The following is a 22,749-nucleotide window of genomic DNA, read 5'->3' on the forward strand; positions in this document are numbered from 1 at the left end:
TAAGATACATTTTGGACGGAAAACGTTCTCATTCTTTTTCACCTGGAAACACATGCACGTGATAACAAGAAACTCAAATAGCACAGAAGGATTAAAAAAACTTATTTCACGCACACCAAGCAACAATCTCTTCTCTTGTCTATTTTAGCTTCCTTAGTTTTTCCTTTTCCTCATTTAAAATACCCCCTTCCCGGGGCGCCTGGGTGGCGCCGGTTAAGCGTCCGACTTCAGCCAGGTCACGATCTCGCAGTCTGTGAGTTCGAGCCCCGCGTCGGGCTCTGGGCTGATGGCTCAGAGCCTGGAGCCTGTTTCCTATTCTGTGTCTCCTTCTCTCTCTGCCCCTCCCCCGTTCATGCTCTGTCTCTCTCTGTCCCAAAAATAAAATAAAAAAAAATAAAATAAAATACCCCCTTCCCCTGAAAGTCAAAATGATTACATTTCTAAAAGAATTGGTCTACAATCACCATCGCCTTAAAAACTTTACTGATCAGAGTTTTAAAGAGGTCATATCTAAAACGTGGTTAAGCGGTCATTCGTGTGTCTCTGTATCCTTCTCATCCCTGGGGATACAGAGCCCATCAGCACTCTCGCCAAAAGCGGCACTGAGCAGCTGGTGTAGGACGTGTGCCAGAAATGAGTGCGGGAGGTGAATCAGACGTCCGATATTTGCACCAGTTAGTTGCAAAATGAGAGATAGATGGAAACTGTCAGAATGGCTTGTCTGAGTTTGCAACCTACTCCTTTTCACCTCTCGCTGGCAAATGATTTCAGGGGGAAACGAATCTAAGATTGGACAACATGATGATTCTGTTGTGTCTAGACATGGAAGCGAGGTGTAGGCTGCTATGAGTTTAGAAGAAAAGGGGAAAGTTATTGCTATATCTAAATAAGTCCCAGTTGTACAAGGTCCCTAGACACAAATATTTTCATGAAATGTTGACATTTCAGAGATGTAATATGAGGGAACTTTCATTTTTTATATTCATGTATTTTGGATTTGAATGAGTGTGATTGCTTGATATTCACCCCACTTGGAAGATACGTGTTTTGAAAGGGCGTTGACAATTTCAGTATTTCTTAATATGGTCCCTCTTGTGTTATTTAGAAAAGCTTCGGAAATGGAGAAAGGGTTCCAATCCAGAGACATGTTGAAGCTTTGGGGAAAATCCAGTGTTTCAAAGGCATGTGATGTAAAATAAATAAAAATAAAGCATTCTGAGACACGAACCAAGAGAACCCAATGCATAAGGGGACTTACTTGGCAACTAGAGGCTTCGTGGTACATTGGCCTAAACAGTTGTCATCTGAGATGATAGCGTTTAGCAGGCTGCTCTGCACAGAGAGGTACTCAGTAGATGTTGTTGGTGACAAAAGTTTATTATGGAGAAAAAAAGAGTTTTGTGAATGAAGAAAAATTGTGAGGCAACATACCCAAATGTCTTTAATGCTTCAGAACATTTTTTGACATATCAGTGATAGGATAAAATATTTTCCTGAAGTATGCAATAAGAATCTGAAGTGATGCTCAGAGAAAATAATTTGGTTAATTCTGGCCTAAAACATTTGAGACAGAAATAAAGCTTTATCTTAATTAACACTGTATTTACATAAAATGTGCCATGATTCAGATCAACCTGGTAAAAGCATATGTTAGAGATGTGGTACTGAATATTTCAGATTCCGATTTGGTACTGAATATTTACTATGATTTCTGAATGCTCACATGTTGAATATTCTTTTTTTTTAATGCTTATTTTTGAGAGAGACAGAGAGAGAGAGAGAGTGTGAGTGAATGGGGGGGGGGGTGTGGGGGCTGGGGAGCAGAGAGTGAGGGAAACACAGAATCCAAAGCAGGCTCCAGGCTCTGAGTTATCAGCACAGAGCCTGACGAGGGGCTCAAACCCATGAACCGTGAGATTATGACCTGAGCAGAAGTCAGACACTTAACCTACTGAGCCACCCAGGTGCCCCACCTGTTGAATCTTTTTTTTTTTTTTTGAATTTTGTCCAAATTCTTTGTTTAAAAATGTAATAAGATAACATATAAACATATGTTGTTCTAGAATTTGCATAGCAATTTACATTTCTAACAATATTACACAGAAAGAATTATTTAATACATTATTATTGATGTAGTTATTTTCATTCTTTTAAAAATTTTACTAATAGAATTTCTTGAATATTGCATCATAATGCTTTGTTTTTTCTTTAATTACTGGTAAGGTTGATAATATTTGAATACTGGCTATTGTTTCAAATATGATTTTTTCATAACTTTTATCTCTTTTTTTAATACTTTCCTTTTTCCTGTATGTATATATTTTTAATTTTATTTTTTATTTTTTAAAATTCACATCCAAATTAGTTAGCATATAGTGCAACAATGATTTCAGGAGGAGATTTCTTAGTGCCCCTTACCTATTTATCCCATCCCCCCTCTCACAACCCCTCCTGTAACCCTTAGTTTGTTCTCCATATTAATGAGTCTCTTCTATTTTGTCCCTGTCCCTGTTTTTATATTATTTTTATTTCCCTTCCCTTATGTTCATCTGTTTTGTCTCTTAAAGTCCTCATATGAGTGAAGTCATATGATATTTGTATTTCTCTGACTAATTTCACTTAGCATAATACCCTCCAGTTCTACCCACGTAGTTGCAAATGGCAAGATTTCATTCTTTTTGATTGCCAAGTAATACTCCGTTGTATATAAATACCACATCTTCTTTATCCATTCATCCATCAATGGACATTTGGGCTCTTTCCATACTTTGGCTATTGTTGATTGTGCTGTTATAAACATGGGGGTGCATGCATCCCTTCGAAACAGCACACCTGTATCCCTTGGATAAATGCCTAGTAGTGCAATTGCTGGGTCGTAGGATAGTTCTATTTTTAATTTTTTGAGGAACCTCCATACTGTTTTCCAGACTGGCTGCACCAGCTTGCATTTCCAACCTGCCGAATATTCTTGAAGAAATACCTTTAAGTTGGATTCTTCCCCTGGGATTCTATTCTTTTGTTCCAATATTTACATGAAGATAACTCCCTCTTGTTTTTCCATTTTGAGTGAGCAAAATTTGTTGTAGGAGAGTCCAGAATGAGAAAAACAATGACAATTTGAAAAACATACCTCCCTCCCTTTAGAACTTTGCACTAGAATTCCTTTTATGGACGAAGTCCAGCTGATCAACCTTTGTGGCCCTGTTTTGTCTCCTGCCATTCTGCTTGGGCTAAAGGAATTGAGAAGACAGTGGACAGAGTGGGAGTTGAGGTGGGTGGCAGGGTGAAGCAGGAGACCCCTTCCTGCCCAGGGAAGTTGTCTTCTGTTCACCACAGGACCTGGAGCCCATGGAGGCCAGATCCCACTGAGGTTTGTTTTCACAGATAGCTGAAGAATTGTTTTCCCTTGGGTTTGCACTCATTTATTTGTGTCCTCCCCAAATCTCTTGACTCAGTGTTAGACAAACTCCCAACAATGAGCTGGACAGAATTCCAAATGACAGAGTTCATTGCCTCACATCATAGAGTGGGAATCACAGAACTCACTTCTGTGAGGGAGGGAAGTCTGCCAAGTGTCGGGTGTCGGTTCCACCGAGATATGCAGGGTATCACAGGGCCAGTGCTGCCAAAGTAGACATGCTGTCCTCCCCTGACATGGGAAGAAGTGTGCCCTGGGAAACCAGCACAGACTCATAGAGATGCAGGGTGAGGAGGAACATTACATAGGAGGAAGTAAAAAAAAACAAAAAACAAAACAGAACCCCCCCAAACTTGTGTTTTTTTCTTTTTTCCACAGTAGAGCTTATAGATGTGGAAATAAAGGAAAAGAGGTGAGAAGGGGTGAGGTGAAAGGGGCTCCATGGTGAGGTGAGGCTGCAAAGCTGGTCAATATTAATTTTACTTGCCTTTCATTTACTTCAGTACTTAAAAACATTTTTTGAGTGGCCCCCTTTTGTTGCCAGACAGTGTTCTAGGAGCTAGGACTATAGTAGTGAAAGACCAGGTCTCCGCCATCATGGAATTTACATTTATGTTTGCACGCATGTTATTATTTATATAACATAATAATTTATATAGATACGCACATGTCATTTATGTATGAATGTATTTATGCATATGTGTAAATATATGTTCTATGTTATGCATAATCTACAAATTTTATATGTTTTATATATATTTGTAATATTCTAGTAAGAGAGAATGACAATAACCAAGTAACCAATGAAACAAATAAATGGATCATGTAAATGCTATTATGGAATTTACATTTATATATACACATATGTTAGGGCACCTGGGTGGCTCAGCTGGTTAAGCGTCTGACTTCATCTCAGGTCATGATTTCACGGTTCGTGGGTTCAAGCCCTGCATCGGGCTCTGTGCTGACAGCTCAGAGCCTGGAGCCTGCTTCCGATTCTGTGTCTCCCTCTTTCTGTCCCTCCCCTGCTCATGCTCTGTTTCTCTCTCTATCTCTCAAAAAAATAAATAAATGTTAAAAAATTTATGTATATACATGTGATTTTTTATATAACATAATAGTTTATGTAGATAAATATATGTTATTTATGTATATATGTGTTTATACATATGTATAAATATATATTATTTATATATAATCTACAAATTATGTAGATTAAACAAGTAACCAATTAAACAAATACATTCAGCTAGCAATAGGTGCTGTGAAATAAAGCAGAGCCAGGGAATAAAGAGTAAGAGTGTGTGTGTGTGTGTGTGTGTTAAATAGAATTTATTTTTTTTGAGAGAGAGAGAGAGAGCACGTGCACAAGTGGAGGAGGGGCAGAGAGAGAGAAAGAGACAGACAGACAGACAGACAGACAGAGAATCCCAAGCAGGCTCCACACTCAGCTCGGAAGCCCAACATGGGGCTTGATCTCATGACCTTGAGATCATGACCTGAGCCAAAATCAAGAGTCAGATTGAGTCACCCAGGTGCTCCATTATGTATTTCAGACAAGCGGCCAGGAAAGGCTTCTAGGAGGAAGTGATACTTGAACAGAAAACCTAGAATGAGGGGTGAACAATTCAGATGAGTAATTTATCGTAAAACTGGGGAGCGATTTTCCTTTCCTCCAGCTCAGGATGCTGGATATCCCTGGGGCTGGGACCACAGCCCCATTTATGGAATCACAGAGACACCAGAAATTAGAGATCCTCTACTTCAGACACATTGGCGGTGGACGATGAATGGGAGAGCTATGGCTTGGCCAGGAAGGCTGGGTCCGAGACGGGGCGAAGGGAAAGCAAAGCCTCCAGTTCCCATGGACTGTGGGTAGAAGAGGCACAGTTAGTTGGCTCTGGAAGTGTAGCCTTGACTCCCAGCACTGCTGCTCATCAGCTGGGTGACCGGGGCAAGTTATTCAACCTCTCTGTGCATTAGTTTCTTCATCTAGAGAATGGGGTTAATAGGGTCCCTCTGTCACAGGGCTGTTGTTAGGATTAGCTGAGGTCATAAACATGCAGAGTCCTTAGGACAGTGCCTGGCATGTAATAAGTTCCATGGGAGTGTTGGCTGTCATATACCTATCTCCCTCCTCAGGGACCCTCCATTTTCCCGCACGCTTACTCAAAAGGTTGATTAGGGACCACCTACAATAAGGTCATTATTCCACCCTGTTGAAGCCAGTGCCCTCAGAGCCTAGTTCACCCTTGCAACCTTCCTTACTGAACCTAAACACAAAAGAGCTGATTGTTTTTGCCTCACAGACAATATGGCGCCTTTCCTGGCTCCAGGAGGGGATTTCTCCCGTAGGGATGGATGCAACTTTCTACCCAGAGGTGAGGGAAAAAGTTAACAAATTTAATCTTCCTTGGGAAATCTCAGTACCTGAAGCACCTGTATCATCAATTCCATATGCAGAAAACTCTTTTCAGTAGCTTGTAGGAAAATGCAGAAGAAATGAAGAACCCGGCGATTGTTCAAAAATGCCCATTTGGTCATGTCGCTCTTCTGCTTAAGACATTTTAATACTTAATATCTAGTAATATTTAATAGTTAATATCCAGTGGCCCATTGCTGACTGGGTAGAGTACAGACTCTGGTTTGAGGGTGTTCATGTTCTTCCCCTACTTACCTTTCTGCCCTCACCTGTCCACACTCCACAGGCCTCCCCTGGTAATTCCAGCCTCATAGAACTTCTTTCAGTTTTCGCAGCCAGCCAAGCTCTGTCTGACCTCCATATTGCATATGTTTTAGCCAGAGCATTGCCCCCTGCCCCTGGCCCCTCCTGTCCTTCACCTGACCTCAGGTGATGCACTCGAGAAGGCTCTCTTCATTCATTCCTGGTTCTGGGAGGCCCTCCCGGGTCTTCCAGGTCTGCGTGAGGGGCTCTCTTACGTGCTGCCTTAGCAACTGCCACTTTCTCCATCCCTGACGGAGTCAATTACTCGGAGTACGTCATCGCATGCCCGTTATCCCCATGTCCCCTCTGCTGCGATCAGAGTAGTAACTCATGAGTTTCCTTCCCCAAGGCTTGTTCTCTGCTTTCTGGGAGTTCACAGTCTGTCTGATGGAAGGGCTGCACATCACATACAAAGCCAGCAGTCCAGCCAGTGTCTCCAGCAAGTAGACTTCTGGCAGATTGGCCCAAACGTAACTAGAGCACCAGGACGTGGCAGGGAGTGTTCGGAGGTCTGCCTGGGGCAGGGGCGGGGGGTGGGGGGGGAGGGCACAGGGGTCCAATCACGCAGGCCTTTGTCAATGAGATGAGAGGTCACTGTCATCGGAGCATAATAGGTGACAAAGAGGAGTTTTAAGCAAGGGGAATGGGCTGTCTTTCAAGTTCATCATGACAGAACAATCCCACTCATCTGATCCGCTGAGTCCGAGCCTTACCGGCTTCTTGCCTATAGGCTGTCTCGAGACCCCCCGCCGATTTGTCACCTCCCAGCTCTACATGACCCTTTTCAGCTGCATGACCTGGTGCAAGTTGTTCAGTCCTCCTCCTCCGGCATCACTGTCGTCAAATGAATGATAGGAGTAATAGAACTTACAGGGATTTGTGAGGATTTAAAGAGGTAATGTCAGTGCAGTGCCTACGACTGTGACTGGAGCGGAATGTAAGAGTAAATGACAAAGACCGTAGTCGGTGGTCATTCAGGCAGTACAAGTAACAGCAGTAACAGCAGCACAGAGGCCAGGGGTGGCTCAGTCTGTTCAACGTCCAACTCTTGATTCTGGCTCAGGTCATGATCTCACGGTTTATGAGATCGAGCCCCGTATCGGGCTCTGTGCTGGCAGCATGGAACCTGCTTGGGGTTCTCCCTCTCTCTCTCTCTCTCTGCCCCTCCCCAGCTCACACTTTTGCACGCACGCTCTCTCTCAAAATACATAAATAAACGTTAAAAAAAAAAACCAATAGCATAGAGGAGCTGCCCACAGGATCGGTACTCCAGCAGGTGCGAGAAGACCTTTTACTGCTCCCACCAGTGAAAAATGTGGGGAGAGGGGAAGCTTGTGGGAAAGAGTGAAAAAAGTATTCTCAGATCTCCCACCTCCCTTTGTAGACTGTGTAATAGGATAGCATGCGCTATAAATTGGATTTTAGAGAGCATTTTATGCGTTTTCCTGTACCCCACTTGAGTGTGAGCATCGGAGCTAGGGCCACCCTTCTCGCCGTTTCTAGCTCTGCAGCACACCAAGGTATGCCGTTATCGCCCCTGCTGTAATCTTTTCGATATGAGTGCAAGGAGTCCTCCACTGAAGCCTCTGGGAGATCTGGATTTCCCTGGGTGATCAAAGTGTAGACGCAAGGTGTGAAAAAGGGAGGTCACCTTGGGGTCAGTCCTCCCTTGGAAACGTGTTTCTGTATTTGAAATCAACCTTATCTAAATAACTTTTAGAGAAGGCAATCATTCTTGTATATTAGGTCACACCCCCTCAAGACTCTACCTTCTGTCAAATCTCTCCCCAAATACTCCCTTACAAAGCCATTAATCTCTTATCTCTGCTGTTCAGATTTGAATCCTTTTTAAAAAAATGTTTTTAAGTGTTTGTTTAGTTTTGAGAGAGAGAGAAAGTGCAGGAGTGCGTGAGCAGGGGGAGGGGCAGAGAGAGAAGGAGACACAGAATCGGAAGCAGGCTCCACACTCTCAACACAAAGCTGGACGTGGGGCTTGAACCCACGAACTGTGAGATCATGACCTGGGGTAAAGTCAGACCCTCAACCAACTGAGCCACCCAGGCACCCCTAGATTTGAATCCTTAAAAAAAAATTGTTTTTAATGTTTATTTTAGGGGGGGGGAGAGAGGGGCGGGGAAAGAGGGAAACAGAATCCAAACCAGGCTCCAGGCTCTGAGTGGTCGGCATAGAGCCCAACGGAGGGCTTGAACTCACGAACCGTGAGATCATGACCTGAGCCGAAGGTGGACGCTCAACCGACTGAGCCACCCAGGCGCCCCTGGAATCCTTTTTTGAAAAGAGATTGGCATAGAGGAAAATTACGAAAACTACGTCAGCCTTCTTCCCCCTAGGAGGAAGAGAATAGCGCCTTAGCTTCTTGCCCACTTCAGCTCCATGTGGCTGCGTGGAGCCCCAACTCAACACCTTTCAAAACCTGCTGCACGTACGGACAGCAAATTCAGGGTCACTCGCAGATGCCAGAGTAGCAACGGCCTCCGCACTCAGCCCTCAGCAACAACTCTCCCTCCTTTCCAAATTCAGGAGCGACATTTCCCAGACTCTCAAGGTGAGCCGTGCACAGGGCAGTAAATTCAGTAGAAACCAGGGCAAGGCATAGGCTGAAAGGTGGTACGTTGAGAAGAGTGAAAAGGAGGGCAGGCCTCACATGAGGGCTTCGCCGGCCTTCCCCCTGGTTTCAGCAGTGTTCGGGGGTACTGGTGTCAAAGTTTTAAAAAATAAAGGAGTTTAAACAAAAAAAATCAAACCAGGAGTGTATATATTTTTGGAAGAAGTGCTAAATTCCATGTGGGTTTGGTATAGCATTCTGTTCCTATTACTCAAATTGATTTAATTTTGATATTTATTTTTTAAAACATTTTTAATATTTTATTTATCTTAGAGACAGAGACAGAGTGTGAGTGGGGGAGGGGCAGAGGGAGGGAGAGACACAGAATCTGAAGCAGGCTCCAGGATCTGAACTGTCAGCACAGAGTCCGACGTGGGGCTCGAACATGTGACCACGAGATCATGACCGGAGCTGAAGTCGGACACTTAATCGACTGAGCCACCCAGGTGCCTCTTCAATATTGATTTTAAAGGCTGAAGGGTTTGTATGTTTGGATGATTCAGTGATTCAAGCTTTTATTGAGGATCCAGTGATTGCTCTGAAAAATGCAGATGGACCTCAGAGGGCTGTCCTAGCCAGAGCTGACTTTCCTGTGATAGCCCCTGGAGACACTTGATGCCTAAAAGACAGAGAAAATTAAGCTCCAGTTAAAGCGTTTGCAGAAAGAGCATTGAAAGTGCGGAGGCAACCTAGATACGCAGCAATCGGACTATCCTGGAATAAGATGACTTCCAGTTTAATATCTGCTTGGTAAACGATGGAATACACAGAAGCAATGAATTCTGGGACTTTTCTATATAGGACTTCACATGTTGTAGCAGCATTTGAACCAGTGACTCATGGTATCATTAAAGAATTAATTTCCAGGGTGCCTGGGTGGCTGAGTCCCACTCTTAATTCTGGCTCGGGTTATGATTCCCCAGGCCGGGGGATCGAGCCTTGAGTTGGGCTCCAAGCTGAGCAGGGATCTGCTTAAGATTCTCTTCCTTCCCCCCGCCCGTCCCCCTCTCTCAGGCCACCTGGATGGCTCAGTTGGTTAAGTGTCCAACTTCAGCTCAAATCATGATCTCACAGTTTGTGAGTTTAAACCCCACGTTGGGCTCTTGTGCTGACAGCTTGAAGCCTGGAGCCTGCTTTGGATTCTGTGTCTCCATCTCTCTCTGCCTCTCTCTCTCTTTCTCTCTCAAAAAACAAATATTAAAAAAAAAAAGATTCTCTCTCTCTCTCTGTCTCCTTCTTCCTCTACCCCCCTTCCCTGTCTCGAGCTCTGTCTCTCTCTCTCTTAAAAAAAAAAAAGAATAAAGAATGGTTAACTGCTAACACACCTCAACTAAATAAATGCACCCCACGGTGCCAGAGACTACTAGTTATGTCCTAATACTGATTTTCCTCATCTTTCATACTGATGAATTACTGCCTGGGCTCAAGACCTTATACTATAGCTAGATGTGGCCGTGTGACAGTATAGGCTGGTGGTTTACTAATGGAAGTGAGGTGTGCCATTCCCCTCTTTATACCTCTTGGGTTTTCCCTTAAACGGAAGGGCATGATGTTCTCTTGCCCTTTTCTCCATAAGCTAAAGTGCAGACATGATAGAGCAACCAACTTGAACCATGAGATGCAAACCATTTGGAGGATTCAGAGCACAAGAAACAGTGACTCAGACCCTTGATGATTGCGTGGCCTCCATCCGGGCCTGGACTGCCTTGCCTGACTATGTGAGAGACAAATAACCTACTAGCTTTTAAAGCCGTATTTGTTTTGGATTTCTTTGTTACAGCAGTCAAACCTGTGTCCCAACCCAAATATTTATGTCTTGGGTTCAGAACGGATGCATACTGGAGTTATTCTTCGGTTTCGAGATGTATCCTCTCTTGCTTTTATTTACAACACATATTCCATGCATTTGCCCATGGTTATTTCTACACAAATAGATTTTAATGTCATATTTTTTCAGTGTCCATTGATATCTGTAGGACCTAGGCAGCCAGTCACCAGTAGTAAGTGATATTTCTCTTCCTCTCTGATGAATTAGGTGCCCCTGTGGACTCATCTTCAGGTTTTGACAAGTCCTTGTAAACTAGACTGACTCTTGGCTTGAGTGGGCACAGCAAACGGTGCATCGCAGGCAAAGGAGGTGCTGTTTTGTGCTGGCCACTACTTACTTTGGTCTAAAGGGAATTTCCAGGGGGGGGAAATGTAGGTTGAGTCTTAAGCAAGATGCAAAAATCTCTTTCCAGGTTTCTCAAATTTTGATTTTATAGCTCAGTTTACCATAGTATAGGTAAGTAAGGAAAATAGTCCTCTACCAGAAGTGTGTTCCATTCAGAATTTCAGCTTTTTTTGGACTAGTAGAAAAATAGCTAAGATGTCTTGAGAATTCACGTGCCCGGGGTGATGCAGGGGTTTTACGTGCGTTAAGGTGTCGAGTCGTCTCAGCACAAGGTAGGTGGAACCACTCGCTTTTGTCTCCATTTTGTAGGTGAGGAAATTAACTCTTAGAAGGGCTTAGTGACTTGGCCAAGTACACATCTAGTTGTGGTAGTGTCAGGACTGAATCCTAGTCTGACTTCTAGACTCCAAATGCTTAACCCAACCACACTGCATGCTTAAAACCAGCGGGTTTTTCGTGGTTTTTCTAATAGCTTCTTTCTCTGGTTCAGCTGTTGTTACACGATTTGTACCTGGCACTTACAAGTTACTTGTTAATGTAAAGACATTTACAAGCGAGAAGCTGGGAAAAATTCCAACGGTACAATGGTTTCACCAGTATTTTCAATATACTTCTCCTTTGGTTTGTTTCTGATGCGGGGTGGGGGGGGGAGCGGGGGGGGGGAATGGGGACAATTGGTAGCAGTGAGAAATAGGTACATATTTGTAAAGTTCAGTTAATATACAGTGTTATATTAGTTTCGGGTATATGATATAGTGATTTTAATAGCAATTAGCCTCTTAATATGGCCTGATGTCATAATATAACAATGAGTTAATACTTTTTAAACAAATATATTTAAAAACTGTGTCTTTGACCTTTTAAAAAAACAAAATTCAGCTGAATAAATTTGAAGATCTGATTGGCATTATTCAGAGATTCATGAACAGGACAGCTTCTTATCTAGCAAGTAGAAAGGAGCTACCAGATGCTGTACAAAATAGAAGGCTTTTATAAGCAGAAGGGACAAGGAAGTCATAACAAACAAAAAAGGGATTATTTCAGGCAGTCACCTTCCTTTGGGTAAAGGGCTGGGGTCTGTCATTCAGACCACCTCACTATAGTATTGATCAGAAAATTCCAGACTGATTGGTTTAAATATATTTTTTTAAAAATATTTTTTAACGTTTATTTATTTTTGAGAGACGGAGCACAAACAGGGGAGGGGCAGAGAGAGAGGGAGACACAGAATCCGAAGCAGGCTCCCGGCTCTGAGCTGTCAGCACAGAGCCTGACCCGGGGGGCTGGAACCCACGAACCGTGAGATCATGACCTGAGCTGAAGTCAGACCCTCAACCAACTGAGCTGCCCAGGCGCCCCGGACTGATTGGTTTAAAATTCCACTTCTGGGAGAAGCTGAAGCTGCAGTTAGGTTATGTGTTAAGTCTCGGTTTGCTGCCATGGAGCTTAGCACAGGTGACCGCAGTTTGGGCCGGCTTCTTTTTAAACCATTCCTGTGCTCGTATTGTTGAGAACACCTTTAGAACTCATTTAAAAACAGCACTCAACAACCATGCTGACTGAGTGTTCTTCATGGGTCAAATACTGGCCTGTCACAGGTTCCACTAGTCGGACAGTGTTCCTCAGAAACACCTGGTAACTGGAGTGAGTGTATATGATGAAGAATTCTTTGTCCTGAAATGAAATACAGGTGTAAAGTAACGAGCCTCATTTTCCTTTTTTTTTTTTTTTTAAATGTTTTTGCTTATTTTTGAGACAGAGAGAGACAGAGAATGAACGGGGGGAGGGGCAGAGAGAGAGGGAGACACAGAATCCAAAGCAGATTCCAGGCTCTGAGCTGTCAGCACAAAGCCCGATGTGGGGCTCGAACTCATGGACTGTGAGATCATGACCCTAGCCGAAGTCAGACGTTCAACCGACTGAGCCACCCAGGTGCCCCTGAGCCTCATTTTCTTACGAGCAGGTGGCTCTGAGGGCCCCCAGCTCCAAAAATGTTTTAAGTAGGACAGCAACGCTGGAATGATTGTAGTTTTCTGATACCCGCTTTAAAGAACTCATTGCGACACAGTGGACCTCTGGGATGCTTATTTTTAAGAAGTCACAAAAATGCAAAAACAAGGGTCCATTGACGGTGTCACTGGAGCGATTGACAGCCTCCCCTCTGGCTTCCGCTTCCAGCAACCAAATGATTTACCTCCCTGTGCCCTAAGTGGTTGGTGAATAACCAGTGGATTCCTGCCCTTTCGGTACCTCTCTATTTTAGACTGAAGAGAAAGAAAACTCCCACATTCCTCATTGAAGGCTCTGTGAGTCCTAAAGAGTTCGTGGTCTTCCTGTTTAATTCTCCTGCGTTCTGGGAAATATGTGCGATGTAAAACTTAGTGATAAAGAGACGTGACAGACTTCTGAAGAGGTGACAAGCTCAGCCTCCAAAAGGCGGTCTGCAGGATTTTTGTGACCCTCATTCCACGTGGGTGACTACGGTGCTCTGCCCACGTTAACATCCAAGACCAACAAACGACAGCCGAAGAGAATGGTCTCCGATAAGAGTGACGTTCTCTGTCTGGAGCCATCTGCAGGCTGAAGTATGTTGATAAGCACGCCATAAATTGTAACCTTAACAACCCATCCTCCAGTTTTAGAGGGAAGCCAGTGTAGCCCACTGCATAGATAAGAGCTCATTCTCAAGTCCAGAGAGGAAAGGTTACGAACAGCTCTCTCTTTTCTCCCTGAGCTAGCTGCTGCACAAAGGAAACTGGCGAGGCAGTGACAATGGCCACCAAAATTGCTTCCATTTTCTGCAAATCACTCTCCCCAAGAGTGGAGACCCTTTCCAAGTCACATAACCGTGTCAAGTTTGGGTCATTAATCACTGTCCCCGGCACTGGAGTATCCTTTGGTTAATGGCGTTGCTTCCTGAGCCAGGCTTCTCACTATCTATGGGTAGGATTTATGCCTCATTATTCTCTTGGCTAAAGAGTTCCTCAAATTTCCTGAGGCTTTCCTCTCCCCACAGGATGAGGAGGAAGAGGACAACTCCCATTCTGGGTCGTGCTTTGTTTTTCCCTTTGAATTGTGAGTGATCTATGCTTCTTCTCCTTCTTAGCCATCACTATAACTGATGGGCCTCTAGATTTATTGGTTCAATTAGGGCTCTATCTACATGACAGCAACTGGTGGGTTTGCTCTAGTTCCCGACAAAAGTTGTGAATTGGGTAGTGAAAAGTATTGATCCATTTGCTGATCAGTTGAATGCAGTCTGTCAGAGTAACCTCTGAACGGTGAGTAATCCAGGGATCATGACAGTACAACAGTGTTACGGAAAGGAAACTTTTCAAAATATTGTCTTCTCCACCACATAGTGCTGTAGTTTGGCAATTCTGATCTTGTTTCTGCCAAGTCGATATAGCAAAATGTATATTATTTTCTGTTAACCAGCTATCAGGCTAAGTAAAATGTGAATTTTGAGAGTTCATTCCTAACAACTCCTTTTAATGAACACCTGGTCAACCAAGTTACTCAGATCTGATGTCATAGACCGCACAACCTCAGGGAACCATTTAGATTATTTGACTGGAAAAGTAATTGATTTAAAACCAACACAAATGCCAAAGTAGTAGATGTAGGTAGTCTCTCTGTTTATCATTTCCTTGGCCTCCCTCATTAACTCAACCCCATTATGTTGAGGTATTTGGGGACGATGTGCTTCACGGGTCCTCCCCTGTCCCAGGAGTGAATGTTGACAAGGCACATCCACTGCTCTTGCCCACCCCTGGAATGGGTATGGTCTTGTGACATAACTGGTCAATGAGTCACGAGAGGGAATCTGCTGGGACGATTTTGAGAAAGTTCTTCCACCCTAATAAACATTGATAAGAAGAATAACTGACCTTTTCTGGTTCTGGACAAGCTCTGTAAAAAGGTGGAAGCTGCTGAAGCCATCGGGGCGTCATTGGTGGGGGGAGAAGGGTGAGTTGAAGGCCCCAACAAGCTGAGGATGGCAGAGCAGAGCAGAAAGTTAAAAGAAACTCCTGCACTGCCGTGCTGAGCTGTCCTGAAACCACCTTGCCCTTGGATTGTTTTGTTATATGGGATAAGAAACCCCTTCTTGTTCAGTGCACCAATAGTTGGGTTCTCTGCCACATGCGACCGAAAAGCATTTTAACAGATCTCAGCACAGATGTAAGTGTAATAGTGTTGATGGAAGCCTGAAGACCTGTGCTCTGAAACCTTGAGCAAAATCATTCCCGGCTCTGGTGTGAGTTGGAAACCTGTCAAAAATTTTTCTAAGTTCTGGATCAAATACTCAGGAATCAGGGGCAAGACTCTAATTCAGAGAGGAAATCAAGTCTAGAATTTCAGTGTGAAGGCAGAAATGATGTCGACTGTCAGGACTGAAAAGTGCACACTGTGCTCTTATGCCAGACGCAAAAGGCCGCATAGGGTATGATTCCATTTACATGAAATGTCCAGAGTAAGCAAGTCCACAGAGACAGAAAGCAGATTAGTGTTTGCCAGGGTCTGAGGGATGAGGGGAAACGGGGAGTGAGTAATGGGAACGGGCTTTCTTTTTGAGGTAGTGAAAATATTCTGGAACTAGATAGTGGTGATGGTTGCCGAACACCAAACGTACCAAATGTCACTGAATTGTACACTTAAAATGGATAAATAGTGAATTTTATGTTATGTGTCTTTTCCCACAACAAAATAAAATTTTCAAAAACATGAAATAAGCCTAGTGCGGCAGTGACACTATAAGGAGAAACATTCCTGTTCGTGAAATAAATTCATCATAAAGTCTTTGAAAAATTTTTAACTTCATAATTGTTTTTCCCCACGTTTTATGATGAATGAAATGGTAGCTGTTTATAAACATGTTTTCAGTTAACAGATCATTTTTAATTAAAACTCTTTTTTTTTTTTTACTGAAAGTAAATTTTTTTTACAGTAACACTGTTTTTTTTACAGTAACACCTGTTTTTGACTGTTGTGTAACTATTAGGTCCTAAGGGCTACCAGTCAGTTATGAAACATTTATTGGGTCCCTATATACACAAAGACTGGCCTAGGTTCTGAGATTAAGGTTCTGAGAAGAACCTTGTCTGAAAATAAAAATTTTGACTCTGTAGAATAAGCCTATATTCTGGACAAAGGCCATTCCTATGCAAACAGGAAAGGCTACTAGCTCATGATGGAACAGGGTAATGTACTTAGCTCTAATTGGAAGTAAATATGAAATTTTCAAGATCAAAAGAATATAGGGATCAGTGTCGCCATTGTTTATCTCGTCTATTAGTGTAAAGCTATATATCCAATTCCAACTGTGTATGTTTGTTCAGCATAGGAATAGCCTGAGATACTTAGCTGAGAATAAGCTATCTTTTCACATATGTGTGACAGCAACAGCAACATTACCAAATATCCCCGATATGCTGAGTACTGCAGCTGTTAATTAAAGAAAAGACCAAGATGTCATTATTTAGCTGACACAAAATACCTATGGAAGCAATCACTTATTTTCCAATGAGGGCTAATACTTTTATTTCCCAATGACATTTCTTTGGGAACACACTTGACAATTGACCAAAGTAAGTCAGTAAGAGACAGGAAGATGGTTCGGAGAAGGTGCTCTTCCAAATTGAGCTGGAAGCACGTGTTGCTTTTATTTCATGCCCTCAAATGTGTACTTGGTTTTAACAACTCTCTGCAGAGGGCATGTGCCATGGCTTCCTAAATGTGGGTCAGTTTTGAATAGGCACGGATCATCTTTGTTCAGTTTTTTTTGGTATTGATTCGTCTCCAGTATTTCTCTTTCCCTTCTTCCCTCCCTTATTCTCTCTTTCCCTCCTTCAAGATTCTCAAACTGAAGAAGGCCAGGGGGAAATAAATGCTTTGCCTTAGACATAGGCAGGGAGAACTATTCTCTTGCCACAATGCCTCTAACGGACATGGTCTCCCAGCTCCTAAAATTAAAGCGCATGTGATCTAGAAGAGATCTCCGGGTAAGGTCCTTTTACAGAAAGTGGAACTCCTACAAATAAGAAAAATTTTTCTAGTAGTGTAACCATGGGATTGGGAATCTCCGTGGCTTTGGGAAAGGCTATTTTGGAGTGGCTTCCTTGTTTCTTGTTTTGCTACAGAGGTATAACGAGGGGATCCTGTGTGATTGAATTTCTGAATTTTGTTTGTTTCTTTATAAAAAGGAAATCAATCTCTGAGGGGGAGAGTTACACCCACCGATTTAGTAATTTTCCAGCAGGCCATGCTAGACTCTGATCATAAATCTCAATAGAAAATAGCTTCCTTCCCTCTCTTGGTGGCCAGACTCATTTACTCAGACCGTGAAGAGGTGGGAGACATCCCTAAATCCTCACTGCCCCCTTCTTCTGAATCACATGGTTTGGTAGATCAGGAGAGAGTACAGCTAGCTGACCAGTCTATGTTTTTTCTCTTGCGTAGGAGCAACCTCCCTTTGATCTCAACCCTTGACTTTATGGCAGCCAGCCATATCCTGGAAGGAAGGAGAAGGACAGATTTAGGACAAGTCGTATTTATCTTAGAGGAATCAGAAGGGACAGGGAGAACATTCAGACATGAGCAGGTATGCCATTGGAGCCAAAATCTGGAAAATGTGAGGAAAAAAAAGACACTCCTGAAAAATTTGAAAATCCCCAAGTGTCATTTTTCACAGGGACCAGAAACACTATCGGGAAGGATGCACAGCCCAGGATGAGTTACTTTTATGAGATTTTTGAGACAGCTAGGGGAAGGGTGGACAGAAATCAAAGGATTGGCCTTTCTCGTTGGCGTGGTTTCCAGTCCCTGATTCTCTGCTTGTTATGATAACTGCACTGGGTTCGTGTTTTATTCTTTGCAATGCCAATACCAACACTGTGCATCAGTGATGCTCTTCAGACAAGGCTTTCTCCCAAACAGCTGCCTCATGTCTTGTTTTGGGAGTATAACCTTATATAAACAGCAGAAAAACCTCCGTGGCCATCTGCTGGAGTGAAGGGTAGCCCTGTGACCTGCTGCTCATGAGGTAGAACTGAAGTCATCTGCAGGTGCACCAAGGGGCCCTGCTCCTGGCCTTCAGTGAGCCATCTGTTCATTAGTGAATGGGACCCTCTCTCTGGGGGACACAGATGGGTGGACCCTTTGCTTTTAGACCAGGTTAGGTCTGTTGGTTTGTTCTCTCTGTGATAGCAGTCAAGCTACAAATACGTGATTCTAGTTCAAGATGTCTTTATTTGGAAAATACTTGTGAACACAGGAAAGTGTTGGGAAGGCTTTCTGCATCCCATCACTCACCTCTGATTTCAAGGGTAGAGACGTTTTGGGGAGCCTGGGTGGCTCAGTTGGTTGAGCGTCCGACTTCGGCCTTGGTTATGTTATCTCCGTTCCCGAGTTGGAGCCCTGCATTGAGCTCTGTGCTGACAGCTTGGAGCCTGGACCCTGTTTCAGATTCTGTGTCTCCCTCTCTCTCTCTCTGTGCACCTCCCCCACTTGTGCTCTGTCTCTCAAAAATAAATAAACATTAAACAAGTTTTAAATGTAGAGACCTTTCAACAATCTTTGAAAATATATGTTGTTCCCTTCCTGATCAAATTTGGTTGGGTGATCTTTTGCTGTGTGCGGACAGGCTGACATTGCAAATACAGCGAAGTGAATTTTTCCGTGTGGTTCTCTGTCTTAAACAAAGAAGATACAAGTCACTGAACACAGAGTAAGTTGCTTTGAGTTGGAATTGAAGGGATCCTTTAATTATAAAGTGAATGATTCCTGTAAGTAAAATTAATTCAAGAGTTCAGGAGGATTATTGACGAAATTATGTCATTTAGTGAGTTTTAAATATTCCCTGTTGCTGAAATCATCCTAACATTGCGTTTTAATTTGAATAACATACAGAAATATACCTCTATAAGTGTATCTTACATCTGATATTTAGTTTGATAAAATGAATAACATTTGGGTGAAACATTTAGGTGTCCCTCTTCCTTAATCCTTGGTAACTATAAAGAAAAAGTATTGCAAACTGCACTCACTGCATTTTCACTTGTAGACAATCTCTCTGTTTTAAGTAAAAGTATCAGGATATGAAGCCACAGTCTAAACTCACTGCACACAAGCACTAGAGTTTGTAATGTTCCACACAAAACGATTGTTATCTTTAAAAATGTGTTGACGGTGGGGTTCAATTAAACAGCAAAAGCCCACGATGCTATTTGCTTTTTAGAGTATTAATTATACACATTTATTATAATAGCATGTACCTATGAAGGGCATTCAAAAAATTCTGAAAATAACTGAAAAAAATAAATACCACCAGCAATCCCCGCTTACAGAGATAAGCACTACAAAATTTTGGTATACTCCCTTCAGTCTTTTTATTTATACATATGTCACTACAAAACTTAGGCTCTGCTTTATATGTAACTGTTTGTCATATTGTTTCCATAACCTTGTAGTGCTTTTAGATTTTTATTTAATTTTCAAGCAACCTTTTGGGAGTGATCTGTTGTCTGAAGTCCTACGGTAGAATACCTGTAATATTTGAGTAGGTTGCTCAACATTCATTTCCTCCACTTTATTCCACATTATTTGAAGTTGAATTGTGTTTTCCCATCAAGCGTTCGCACATACGTGTCAACATTTCTTCTACCACCTCTCCTCCTTTACTAATCTTCGGTTTCCTGTTTCTTGACCCTTTGAGAATCAGGAGGCTTATATAAACTGTTGTCCCATCCTTAGTAATCTCTAGTAAATCTAGTAAGTGTTTCAAAAGCTCTTTCATTACGCACTTTCTTCCACTCCTATGAGTAACATGCTGTGTAGTTCTGGGCTTAGTCTGTTTAAATGCAGTGGAATATTTAGTGGCTGTATCTGTTATCAGAACTGTCACCTCTCTAGAGTGTCCCCCAGCTGGCAGAAATCATCTGTGTCTCCTTTCCTCTAAAAAGAGAGCAGAAAACGAAGCATTTGAGCAAGCTGTTCTATACAGTAAACATTTTTCATTATACATACATCTTCTGGAATTTTCTTTGAGGAAATTGCCTTTTTATGTGGGTTTATTTTACATGAAGTTAAAGTATCTGAACGAAAAAGAAAAATTCACTTTAGCACGCAGATTTGAAGATTAGAAAGAAACTTTCCAGAAATTTCAAGATATTTGTGGAATTCATCTGAATAATTGCATGAAGTAAAGCAGTTGAATTTTTCACACTTTCTCCCATTGCGTTGTCACTGTTTATATAATTGTTTTCTTTTCTTTCTTTCTTTTTTTTTCCATTTTTAAAATGTTTATTTATTTATTTAAAACATTTTTTTTTAACGTTTATTCACTTTTGAGAGACAGAGAAAGACAGTGAAGGCAGAGGTGGGTCAGAGAGAGAAGGAGACGTAGAATTCGAAGCAGACTCCAGGCTCTGAGCTGTCAGCACAGAGCTGGATGTGGGGCTTGAACTCACCAACAATGAGATCATGACCTGAGCTGAAGTCGGATGCTTAACCGACTGAGCCACCCAGGAGCCCCTTTTGCCTATTTTTTTTTTTTTTGAAGATGTTTTATTGTTGTGGCATTTTTGTAGTTACGAAACAGGGATGCCCAGAGTGCAATTTCCCAATTTCCCTGTGTCAGAAGCAGCTGAGTTCTCTTCCTCTGGCTGGACCACGCCAAGGCCTTTTGACTCTAGGTTGTACGGTCCATGGGGTGTGGTAAGGGAATTTGATCTCAGACAGACTGAGGCAGTAATTCTGTCATCTGTGGTGTGGTCAGCTTGTGCCCTGTGAGTCCAGGCAAGCCTGCTTTGTTGGCCAGCCAGTCTGGGAGCGACCAGACCACACGGGTTACGGAGGTCGCTCATCCCGGGAAATGTGATCTAGCCAGAGGTGGGAGCCCTGCCAGAAGCACCAGCCTAGGAGTTAGAAGACTTGACTTACAGCCATGGCTCTGCCATTTAGCCGTGTGTCGTTTGACCTCACACTTTAATTTTGCTAAGACTGAGTTTTCTCATCTGTCAAATGGGAATATTGATTCCAGCCTTGCCGCCTCACAGAATCAAGGCAAGAGCTCACGAGCGGATGGGTGTAAAGGCACACTATAAAGCCTAAAGCTATACAATTCTGCGGTGTAAATTGTTATCTCAAGTGTGATAGGGTTAAAGTGGCCATGAGAACATACATACTACGTTGTGAGCAAATTAGACTTATACTGTGTAATTTACAGTTTATATTCTGTTAATTATATTTATGAGAATATATGTTTTTCAATTGCCTAGATCGATGGTAGTTGGTCATAGAGTAGATTGGGGTATATTGACGTATGGGCCAGAAAGACTAACTCATTTGCAAAGGATCCTTTGAGAAGAAAACCAGCTAATAGTAGAATAAATTTCCAAAGATGGAGAGTGTTATTAGTGACGAATCTTAATATAATCACTGTCATGTGTTTGGCCTTAATTTATGGGGTTTTTTTGTTTGTTTCTGGCCTGTAGGCATTGTATTTTACTCCACCTAGTTTCTCTTTCCTTTTGTTCCCTCATAGCATTAAGAAAAATTAATTCATTAAAAGTGCACAATTCAGTTTTTGCACTCCTCATCACTCTGTCCCTTTAAAGCATTTTCACCATCGCCCGAAAGGGACCCTATTACTGTCAGCAGTCATTCCCCAGCTCACCCTCCTCTATTCCCTTGCAGCCACAACTTTGCTTTCTGTCTCTACCGATTTGTCTCTTCTGGATACTTCATATACGTGGAAAAAAAAAAAATGAGGTGTTTTGTGTCTGGCGTATTTCATTTAGTGTTCTGTTTTTAAGATTAATCCATATGGTAGCCGAAATCAGTATTTCATCTCTGTTATGGCTGAATAATATTTCATTATATGGATGTATTACATTTTGTTTATCCATTCATCAGTTGATGGATATTTGGATTGTTTCCACTTTTTGGCTGTTATAAATAATGCTAGGGTAAACATTCGTGTATAAGTTTGTGTGTAGACATACGTTTCCAATTCTCTTGGTGTACTCTTAGGAGTAGAATTACTGGGTTGTATGGTAACTCTGTGTTTAACTGTTTGAAGAACTGCCCAGCTGTTTGCATTATGGCTGTACCATTTCACATCCCCTCCAGCAATGTCTGAGGGTTCAACTTCTCCACATCCTTGTCAACACTTGTTACTGTCTGTCTTTTGTGTGTAGCTATCCCAGTGGTTGTAAAGTCATATCTCCTTGTGGTTTTGATTTGCATTTCCTTGATGATGTTAAGTATCTTTCCATGTGCTCCTTGGCTATTTGTCTATATTCTTTGAAAAAATGTTTAAGTCCTTTGCTCCTTGAAAAATTTGTGTTATCTTTTTTATTACTAAGTTTTTTTTATTAAAAAAATTTTTTTTAATGTTTATTTATTTTTGAGACCGAGAGAGAGCGTGAGTGGGGGAGGGGCAGGGAGAGAGGGAGACACAGAATCTGAAACAGGCCCCAGGCTCTGAGCTGTCAGCACAGAGCCTGATGCAGGGCTCGGACCCATGAGCCATGAGATCATGACCTGAGCCGACGTTGGACGCTTAACCAACTGAGCCACCCAGGCGCCCCTTTTATTACTAAGTTTGAATCATTCTTTACATGTTATAAATTTTACGCCCTTATCAGACACGTGATTTGCAAATATTTTATCACATTCTGTGGGCTGTCTTTTCACTCTCTTAATAGTGTCCTTTGAGGCAAAAAAGGCTTAAAATTTTGATAAAGTCCAGTTTATCTACTGTTTTCTTTGGTTGCTTGTATGTTTGGTGTTATATTTAAGAAGCC

The sequence above is a fragment of the Lynx canadensis genome, chromosome B4 (genome assembly GCF_007474595.2).
Source record: "Lynx canadensis isolate LIC74 chromosome B4, mLynCan4.pri.v2, whole genome shotgun sequence".
Classification (NCBI taxonomy): Eukaryota; Metazoa; Chordata; class Mammalia; order Carnivora; family Felidae; genus Lynx; species Lynx canadensis.